The sequence below is a fragment of the Chlamydotis macqueenii genome, chromosome 1 (assembly GCF_036417535.1).
Source record: "Chlamydotis macqueenii isolate bChlMac1 chromosome 1, bChlMac1.mat, whole genome shotgun sequence".
Lineage (NCBI taxonomy): Eukaryota > Metazoa > Chordata > Aves > Otidiformes > Otididae > Chlamydotis > Chlamydotis macqueenii.
The window spans coordinates 116835893-116845915 of record NC_141556.1 but is presented as its reverse complement, the minus strand read 5'-3'; the positions used below and the strand labels follow the sequence as shown (position 1 = coordinate 116845915).

The 10023-nt window shown below is 48.9% G+C and overlaps 1 long non-coding RNA gene across 1 annotated transcript; it reads left to right on the top strand.

Moving 5' to 3' along the window:
* The first annotated feature begins 2310 nt into the window (after positions 1 to 2310).
* On the top strand, positions 2311 to 8248 carry LOC147602252 (uncharacterized). Its single transcript, XR_015257536.1, has 2 exons — positions 2311 to 2398; positions 5123 to 8248. It is a non-coding gene; the product is annotated as an uncharacterized LOC147602252 (long non-coding RNA).
* The last annotated feature ends 1775 nt before the right edge of the window (positions 8249 to 10023 follow it).

Sequence of the window (10023 nt, the reverse complement as noted above, 5' to 3'; positions counted from 1 at the left end):
CAGCAAGGGAGTAAGGTCTCACGCCCACCTGGAGCCCAGTGACTCTGCACAAGGCATCAGCTGAGTAGCTAGCCCTCATGGGATGCTTTGCTGATGCAGATTTTTTGAGGCTAGAAAGGATCATTCTGATTACAGGAGAGGTAGGAGTACATATCAAGAGATATTAAGGGCTCAGGGTACCCTGGTCTTTCTGCACACACTCCTTGAAAAAAGGCTCTGAAATCCCTTTCTATACAGTTCTGGATTACATAACAACAGTTTTGGAGATTTAAAGTGTGAGCCAAGCTTCAGCTTGCATTGCCGAGCATCCTCCAGGGCTTGTAAACACAGCTCCTGCTTCCTCTGTCATTACCGCTGACTCATGCAGGATGGCTGACACGGGACCCGTCTCTGACTTCATGTAACAGGAGGAAGAGCATTCACTGACCAAGGAGTGCCTAGAAATGCATGATTGGTTCACTCGCTCGTCATCTTTGCCATAGAGCAAAGGCCAGCAACAAACGTGCCATATAATTACCATCATGCAGAGCTCACGTTGTCCCATTTCCTGCTTGTTGGGGAAACTGAAGAAACTTAAACTCATTAGGCAAGCCTTGCACTTTCTTTGGCCAAAACTTTAAGTCTTTTGCTCAGGAGACATGAAATAGCCAGGGAGACTGCCAGAGGTTTATTTTTCTCCAGTCCCAAACAGCTGAAGTTCCTGGCTTCATCAGCTGTGGGTTATTCTAGTCAGTAGCCTTGCTGCCGGTTGGCCTAATGAGCGTACCTCCAGGCACAGGTATCGCTCTCTGGCTACCTAGGGTTTTATAATAGAAATCACATTACGTAGAAATGCCAGCACTATAGAGAAATGGCATTTTGAATTTAAGCCCTACATTGTGTATATTTTAAGAGTTTCTGTTTTATGCAGTTGCAGACTAACCTGGTAGTTGTGAGTTACAAAGCCACACAAATAAAATATTTATGAATAACCGTGGTACAGCACAAATGTGGACCTCTCAGAGAGAGGAAAGTCAGTCCTCATGCCTTGGGGGATGAAGCTCCAGGGCAGTATTTTTTGCTAGGTTATGTGGCCACTGACTCATGGGAAGATGAGGTCTCCATCTTCTCCTCTTTCCTGCCTGCCCTGGAAACCTGTCCAAGTTGTCCAGACTCTGGACAACTCTGTGACTGCTGCAGCCCCTCCAAACCTAAAGCATCTCCTCAGGCCATGCCTGCAAAGCTGCTGCAGGAACGTAATCTGCAATGCCTCTACCAGAGAAGACTTCCCCAGCCATGCATGGAGCAGGGTGCAGTGTGCAGTGGGGCGCAGCTACCCTTGCTTGGTAGTACACAGTCGTTTGCTGGAGGGGGAGTATATTTACCTGAGGATGCGTCTGCATGGGCTCACACAGAGGGTGTCTGTGGCCCAAGCTCAGCTCCGAGAAGGCCAGATGCCAGCTCTAGCTGTAAGAAAGCGCGGGTGCAGTGCTGAGGTTGAGACCAATATGCCCTAAGCAGTGACTAGAGGTGGTTTACATCGAGGCAAGACAGAACCCAGAGAAGAGTATGTGCTGATAGGCAGCCACTCCATAGCCTGATGTGCACAACCTTCCCGTAGGAAGCCCAAACTGAGAGCTCATCCTTTACCTTCACTGCAAAACTTTCCCTCCCCTCTTGCCAGCCTGGAGAGCTTCAGGCTCTGGTTCTTATTTCATGGAGAAATAATTCTCATGGAGAACTTGCATCTGCAGCAGCTGGCTTTTCATTATACCCAGCAGAAATCCTTAGAGTTTCAGGTACGAGAGATCAAACCCCTAATATTAAGTAGTCCATCTGGAAAACACTTTACAGTCAAAGGCAACTTGGGTGTGCAAGTCTGAAGTAAGTTCCCCCCCGCCCCCTTCACCCCCCTTCCTCACTTTGTAGTTATCAGTGTTATCTTTATTTGCAGCCGGTTGGATCAGACCTGCTAAACCAGGAAACAAAGACAAGCAGAAGGAAACCGATGAAAACAAAAGATATGAGCAATCAGAAGCAAGCAGAACATTCTTTGCAGCCGATAACTGGAATTATCTTACATAATATTTCTATGGCATCCTGTTTCATTTTTACACGTTGTTATCACTACGCCAAACTCACTCCCTAATCTCCTTATCCAGCTGGAGCCATCAGCTCCAGCATGTGAAACCTCCACGAAGCCTTTCTCAAGAAATTGCTCAAGGGGCGAGGGCAAATGCGGTTGCTTGGGAGAGGAGGCTGCAAGTAGTCACGTTGCGTTTCACCAGTGAGGCGGGCAGAAGGCTGCTCCCTGAGACCGGAGCTGTTCGCGCTTCACGGATGCGTTCAAGCAGAGAAATGGTCCCAGTCAAATGCCTTCAAATGACAAGAAGCAAAGGCCCATACTATGTTGAAATAGGTAAGCAAAGTACTTAATTCTTGGTAATTCTAGGGCAGGGCTTGCAAGGATAGTTCTTTCTAAAGCCAGCTTTCAACTTGCACACAGGAGTGTCCTTCACACCAAAGAAAAGGGAAGATGTACACAAACATTGATGGAAAATGCATGGATGCTAAATCCAGAACTGAACATTGTGACCATCTGATCTGATTTAGCAGAAGAAAGGCCAAAGACTGTAATGCAGTACTTTCTCCAGGCAGGCTCAGAGCTTCTGGTTGGGCTACAGTGCCTTATTTTCAGAGCACACTCAGGCTCACCAAAATAATTCCTCTACTTGGTCCACAAAATCCACACACTGGACCAGGGGCCACCGACCTTCCAAGACCAAGAGCCAAGCAAAATAAAACGTGACATCTTAATATGAGGCCACTTATTCTAAAAAATGCATAGCTCAGGATTGGTCTGATGAGTGTGACAGCAGTTTTACGACAGGTGCAGCACACAACCTGAAACACAGCCGACCTTCACAGAAATATGCTGTTTGATTTCGACCGACAATCAGTAAATGGATTCTCAGCATATGATAGTTCTGATTTTGGTTCTAGATGTGTTAGCTTTCATACTTTTCTACAAGAAAAGGATATCCCATTAGCCCAGCTGTGAGCATCCTTTCTGATTTAGTCCTGAGGATCAGGGATTGATTGGCGGCTGCTGTTCAGCACAGCACACTTACCTGCTGGGGAGGTAATGCTCATTCAGCACAGCCCCATCAGCAGCATCTCTTCTGCCTCTCCCCACTGCAATATTCACCCTTCTCCAGGATTCCCTCCAAACCACAACCTCTGGCCTTTGGACCTCCCTCCTCAGCCCGACGGGTCCACAGGTCCTCACGCAGCACAAAGGAGCAAAACACCTCTGCCTCAGCCGAAGTGGGCCCTATCAGTGGAGGATCTAACCCTGAGCTCCAATTTCCTTTTTCCTTGTGGCCTCCAGCTTCCAGTGGCAGGGTAATTTGTCAGGGGAACAGCTGATTCAGCAGCTATTCTGGGTCACTGTTGTGCACATAAGCCTCAAGCGACAGCAGGCTTAGGGACCTCCAATCTGATGGGACTTTTTGCCCTGGCCATGTTTTCTCAAGCCTTTATTATCAGCTTCCCACCTAACAATGCAAAATGAATCTGAGAAAAGTGTGCAAACAACAACCTCATATCAATTCTGCACCTGCAAGCAAGATGCCTTCTCCGGGCTGCTCGAGCTGATCCCACCTCCCAGGTGCCTCTGCAGCTTCACCCCCAGCAGCCCAGTTCCCTGGGACTGGATCTGAGCCTCAGCTGCATGCAGAGAGCAGAGGAGTAAAATATCAAATCCTCCTCACGCTTTTATTTACTTCTGCCCTTCATATGCAAGAGTTATGCGGCAGGAACAGACAAACCAGCACACTCATCAGTCAGGCACCCTCTGCCAGCCAAGGAGCCACAGAGATTTACCCTCAGGCAGCCAGTGGTAGGAGTGACACCCAAAATTAACCCTCTGCTCTGCTTCCATTTATTTCCTCCACTCAAAAAAAAGACATCTCTCTCTTTAAGAGCAACAGCCCAATAGTCTTTCCATCCAAATCATGACCTTGAGAAAGGGATTGAAATAGAATAAAATGCAATTTGAATAAAAGCAAGCAGATGAGAAATACACTGATTCACGTTAATCCAAATTCCCAGTGGTGCTGGCTAGCTCGCTGCAGAATACAGGCAACAGAAACAGGGTCTTCTTTGTTTACAACAAATTATTCAACCCAACTTGTACACATCAAACAGTCTCTTCTGGATTTCTTTTGTGTATTTTGTTCCTTATTTCTGTTCACAGAAGTCACTGAAATGCAGAAATTGCCAGGCCCTTTGAAGCTGCCACCAGGTATCTCAAGGGCAGAGTACTCCGGCTCAGATTTCTGACCTATTTTTCTCATTTCTCTTGTCCCTCCAGGGGAACACGACTATGTCCACCCTGGCTATGTGGGGCAGCTCTTCTCCCTGAAGACCCCCCTAGCTATGCTTGGGCAGGAGCAGAGGTAATGATAATATCTCTGCTGACAGCAGTGCTGTCATTGACAGAAGTAGGAATGAGATCTCACCCTGATTTGGACTCACCAGGGTCAAAGAGAAGGGCATCACCCTAGAGCACAGGGCACCACCACATCCCAGTGTGTGGCCTGTGAGGAAAACGATCTTGTCTGGCCTGAAGAATGGTGTTATATGATGTAAACCAATACCTTGTGATGTGGTAGTGTAAAAAACCAAGCAAAACTCCCTTGCCATGGTCTGTGTTTGGCATTTTGTGGCACAGCATGAGGAAGCCAAGGCATAACTGCAATAAGAGCAGAGGCAGTTCTTGGGCAAGCTAAATGGCAATTAATCCATCCAGTAGCTGCTCACAGGGGCCAGCAGGCATACCAAAACCCCAGATCTCCTTCCCAGCTTTCCCACTAAGACACCCAGTACCAGGGGCATCACAGCTGCACTGGTTGCACCAGCTTTCCCTTCGTTCCTCCAGCTCTGGGCAGCTTTCCTCTTCCCTCCCGAACTTCCTTCAGTGGGAAATGATGTAAGTGGTGAGTTACCCTTCATCCATCTGGGTTCTCCTTTTTATTTATCTGGCATTTTTGGGAATTTGCAGAGAATTAAGTAGTCAGTGAAATTTTAGAAAAGGAGAACAGGAATGTGCCTACCAGAGGTGTTTGTGGTTTTATTCCAGGCTACAGTTTCTGTTCAACGAGGAGGGCAGGCCTGCACCTACAGGGACCAGACCAGTGCGTACCAGTCAGCGGCCAGCTGCGCGGGTGCATGTTCCTGGCCTGCTCTGAGAAAACACATTAAACCCCAGTGCAGGTGGTTCAGACTAACACATTTTATCTGGAAATCCTCAGGAGAGGGGGAATAGGAAACAGGCAATTACAGTGCTGGGGACAACATGGAGCAACCTGTCAAACTGCCTGGCCTGCTGCCATCGTGTGTGGCCGTACCCAGGTGCCTCCATAGATCATGGCCCTACACAAATACTCCTCCTCTGCTGACACCTCCTTCTTCCATTTTTGGGACATTATGGGCAGATCCCAGACACTTGTTCCCAGCTGCCCAGCCTATGGCTTTAGAAATGCTCAACCAAAGTCTTGAGGAGTTCATCACAGCAATGGTCCAGAAATAATGCCCTGAAGGGCAACCACCTCGCCACAGCTGCATCTCTGCCGGTGGCTGCAGTCACAGGGCAGCAAACACTTCTCCTCCAATACTATTAGCCCTCTCTGTGACCCCTCTTCCACCTACCCTGAAGGCTGACTGCAACCAGGAGTGAAATGCAGGAGAAAAAAAGGTCATTGAGAAGTTTCACGGATATTATCAGCATTCATCGCAGATGATGCTGGACTTCACTGTCCCACTGTGCTTGGTTTTCCTGCTCCAGCTCACTTCCCTCTGCGGGGAAGGCACCGCTCATCCTCTGATGTCACCAGCAGCCAGCAGCCGCTGCCAGCGGGCTGGCTCAGGCTGTCCCAGGGTGATGTTGTCCTCGGCAAGGGCTCCTTAATGTGTAGCCTGTGGTGGAAACAGGATGTGAAGCACAGGATGGGAGTGGCAATTGCTTCTATCGCTGTCCTGAAGGTGATACTACCCAAATCATATTACCATGTGTTTTGGACAGGAGCCAAAAACGTGAACATCGGACCACAATAAATGTGGATCTTTTTTTGCTTCCCAGGTACAATTAAAGGGCAATATTCAGAATTTTACTGTCAGTAGGTGAGTCACAGGTGACAAAACCTGGATGTGGCTCTGAGATGACATTCCTGAAGCGGTTACACCTGCGCAGAACCCGCACGTGAAATGAATCAAGGGATGAAGCATGAATGTGCTTCCCGCAGTGCTTGGCTATGCCTTTGCCTGAAGTGCGCTCTGTTGCGAGAGGACAGGCCGAGCAGCGCTGGCTGCCACAGCTGGCTCCCCGTGATGTGGGGTCACAGCAGCGCTCAGACAGCATTAGAAAATGAAAACTCCTGGCAAAGCGAGAATGGTGGGAGAGCAGTGAAAGCCGTGGAGATCTGTTACACTGGAGTACTGAGAATGCTAAATGCATTAAGGAGGATCAGCCAATAAATGTTGGAAAAGCTAGGGAAAAGGAAGAAAGAAACAAAGAGCCTAAACTTAACTGCCTGAGACTTTTATCATCAGAATCATTCATAATACAATGCCTAATAACATCATTTTTGGCATCCGACTCACACTGCGTATCTCACAGAAGGCACAAGCTCTTTTCTTTCATCTGATGTATTCAGTGTGCAACCAGCTATTCAGAGTTTGCCTCAATTTGTGAGAAGGAGCATTGGGAATATCTAAAGGGCCTGCAGGAAAAACCAGCTAAGAAGGAGTGAGCCACGTGACTGCAGCGCAGTGCATGGGCACGGAGCAGAGACCCCTAAGCAGAAGTGCCAGCACCATGCTGTTTCCACTTACTCTCAGTGTATGACCAGAGCTGTAATAGTATTTTGCAACGATTCAGGTGAGCCTTTTCTCACACCTACACTTGAGCATGGAGAGAGAGAAACAGGTCACCAGATAACCAAGACTAGCCCAAGGCCTGTTATTGCAACAGCAAAATGAAAGCTCTGGCTCATTCTCAACCACAGAAACTTGGGCAATGCAATTCGTGGCATGATCTGATCTGCACAAGAGGCAAGGTCCACTGCCTTGCACTGGGGCCATGGCCTGCAGCCCTCACCCTCAGCCACCGCGAGCGAGTGCCCCTTCTCTGCGTCTTCCAGGAAGCTGAGATGAATCAGCGACCACCAAGAGGAAACCAGGAGAAGGACATGGCAGATTATCACCCTGCCCAATCAGGGTCTTAAGAAGGGGTTTTCTACATAAAATAGCTCAGTAGTCTAACAAATCCTCCCCAGCTCTTGCCTAACTCTCTGCAAACTCAACAAATTTCTCCTCCAGTGCTGGCTCCTCCAGTTCTCCACAAAGCAGTTCTCCTGTTGGTTCTACAGCAGTGTGCCAGACCCTTGGGCATTGTGCCCCTGCCTCATAGGCAAGCTAGGCCTGCCTCTGAGACCTTGGGGCCCTCCAGCCGACAGCAACCCCCAGGAGGATTGCTGGGGAAGGGGCACCCCTTGCCATCTCTGCCTTGAGGATGGTTCATTCCTGGAGCAAATGCCTGTCAGGGCATGGCCTAGATTGTTTTTGAGGAAGTCACAGGACTAGTGTGCAAGGAACCACATGGAGTTAAGGTCCTTAGTACCCCACTGCCCCCGATGACCAGTGTGGTCTGTTTGTAGAATTCAGCCACGTGAGGAATGCTCTGTTGCTCATCTTAGACCCAGACATTCCTTCATCCCACTTCCTCCTAGGCAGGCAGGTCACCCTGGCTCAACAGGAAAGATGGCTTGAAGACATGTTCCACGTTATATCCCATGGGAGTGAGTGCACGGAAAACAAGATAGCACGCTGCAGAGGAAAGTGCGCATGGGAAATGCTTCAAGTCTGAAGCTCATCTGGGCTTGCCCAGGCGCTTCAATAGCATGATGAATCTTCCGTTCCTGGCTCATTCCCACCCATAGGATTTTAAAGACATATCTGCCTGTCTTGGTCATGTCCTGTACATGCTTCCAGCTGTCTTTGGCCCTGGAACAGGGGGAACACTAGTTCAATTTCCATCAGCCCTTAAACCCCTCTCCATGGGTTTGATTCTCACTGTCGAGTTGGCAACACTCTAAAATCCAGCATTTGTGCAGAAACATAACTAAAATAGCTTTGCTGATGTGTATTTTTTCCTTATGTTATCTTTTTTTAAAAGTGAAACTTCAGTAATAAGAGAATCATATCCTCAGCTGATGTGCCATGGCCTATCTCCTCTAAAGCCGATGGAAACTTCCCAGTTCATTCTAGGGTCCATATGCCTTCACTGAAAGACTGTCAGAATTACTTCTTCTGGCCCTGCTGTTATGTTTGTGCTTCAAACCCCCGTCCCTCATTCTTCATTCCTTTTTAAAAGAAAGGTGCCACCTGGCACTGACACAGACTTCCAGGGCTGTGGGTGGAGGAAGGAGGCTGACACTATTAAGCAGGTGCTGAGTGCTTGTTCCTGGTCAAGGGACATGACTGGGGCTGTGTGCGTTTCTTCATCCTGCAATGGGATCCAGTTCTGTGATGCACTCCCACAATTTCCGCCCTCCTCCTTACCTGGACATCTTCTGCCACCCCAGCTCCTTTGTTCTCTTTATCGGGAATGGTATCTGGATGCTATGTGACATGGGATCCTTGCTGTCCCACATTCGGAAGGGCAAGCAGGAATCCTACCTCCTTTGCCTCAGTATGACTGAAGGGGGAGTCCATCCATCTCACAGCACTTTTACTGTCATCAGGTTAGAGGCTGACACTAATCACAGTCATCAGAAAGCAAGCTCCTGTTGATGGCACGGTGTGCCGCGAGATGGACTCATCACCCTTTGGCATTACCATTGAGCAGGGAAGCTCCCCACAGAGTCCCAGGCAGTGAAAAAAATCCCACCTTTGGTGTACCCTTGAGCCTATCCCACTCATACTCCCATATTGTGCAGAGGATCAGATGACCATCATCACCAATGGGTTTGCTATCAGTGTTTGTACTTTTAGATTTCCGTTTGATCTTGTTTCCAAGAAAAGGGACCACCAAATCTAGGGAAGAGGTATGAAAGCAGATGTGTTTTCCATCTCCACACTCCAGCTAGAATAGGAGCTGTGAAGGAGCCAGACTTGACAGGCCAAAAGGACAGGATGTGAGGCTCACCTTTCCTAGCCCTGACCATGCTTCCTCAAAAACTGGAAATAAGACAGCAACTTCAGTATAACGCTGGGTCTAATCCGACAAGCCCTATAGAGAAGCTGGCTAATTAGCCATGCTGTAGGGCCACGCTGACCCAGCTACACTGCTCCCCGGATCTCGCCAGCACCTCCACCCAACTCTGCGCTGTGTTCTGCCGGCTCATTGATAGCCGTCCCGAGTCTCTGGCTCTGCCTGGTGCAAGACTGGACAGACAGGCCTGCTGGCCTTTTGTGCTCTCTGCTGCGTTTTGGCTCCCGGAGGGGTGGTGGCTTTACACCAGTAGTACTCTCAGCACCACATTTTGCTCCGAGAGCTGGGGGTTAGGTGTAAAACAGCTCCAGCAGTCTGGCAGCAGTGGGGGTTATACACAAATAGGGGAAGGCACAACGAGGGATTTTACCAAACCTCTCTTTTCCCATCAGCTTTGCAACCTGGGAGCCCTCAGGTCTTCTTTCCTCCAACCAGTAGCTCCCTGCTTCTTATTTTCTTCCTATTCCTGCATTTGTTAGCCAAAGGTGCAGCTCACCTAACGAGCTGCTGATACTTTCAAAGCACTGTGTGTTATCCAGTGAAATTAGACATGAAAGAATGAGTGGTTTGAACTGACTCCCACAGCAAGATTTATGAATCTGTCTGACCACAATTTAATAGCAATAGCTGCTGCCGCTTCCCGGAGGCAGATGTACCCTGCTGTCACGGGGCCCTGCTTCCCTGGCCTTTATCAGTCCTCCTCCCTCCTGCTTTCCACGGAAGGAAAACCAGCCAATTTTAGCATGAGGTCTCCTCCTCCCTGAGCTGCC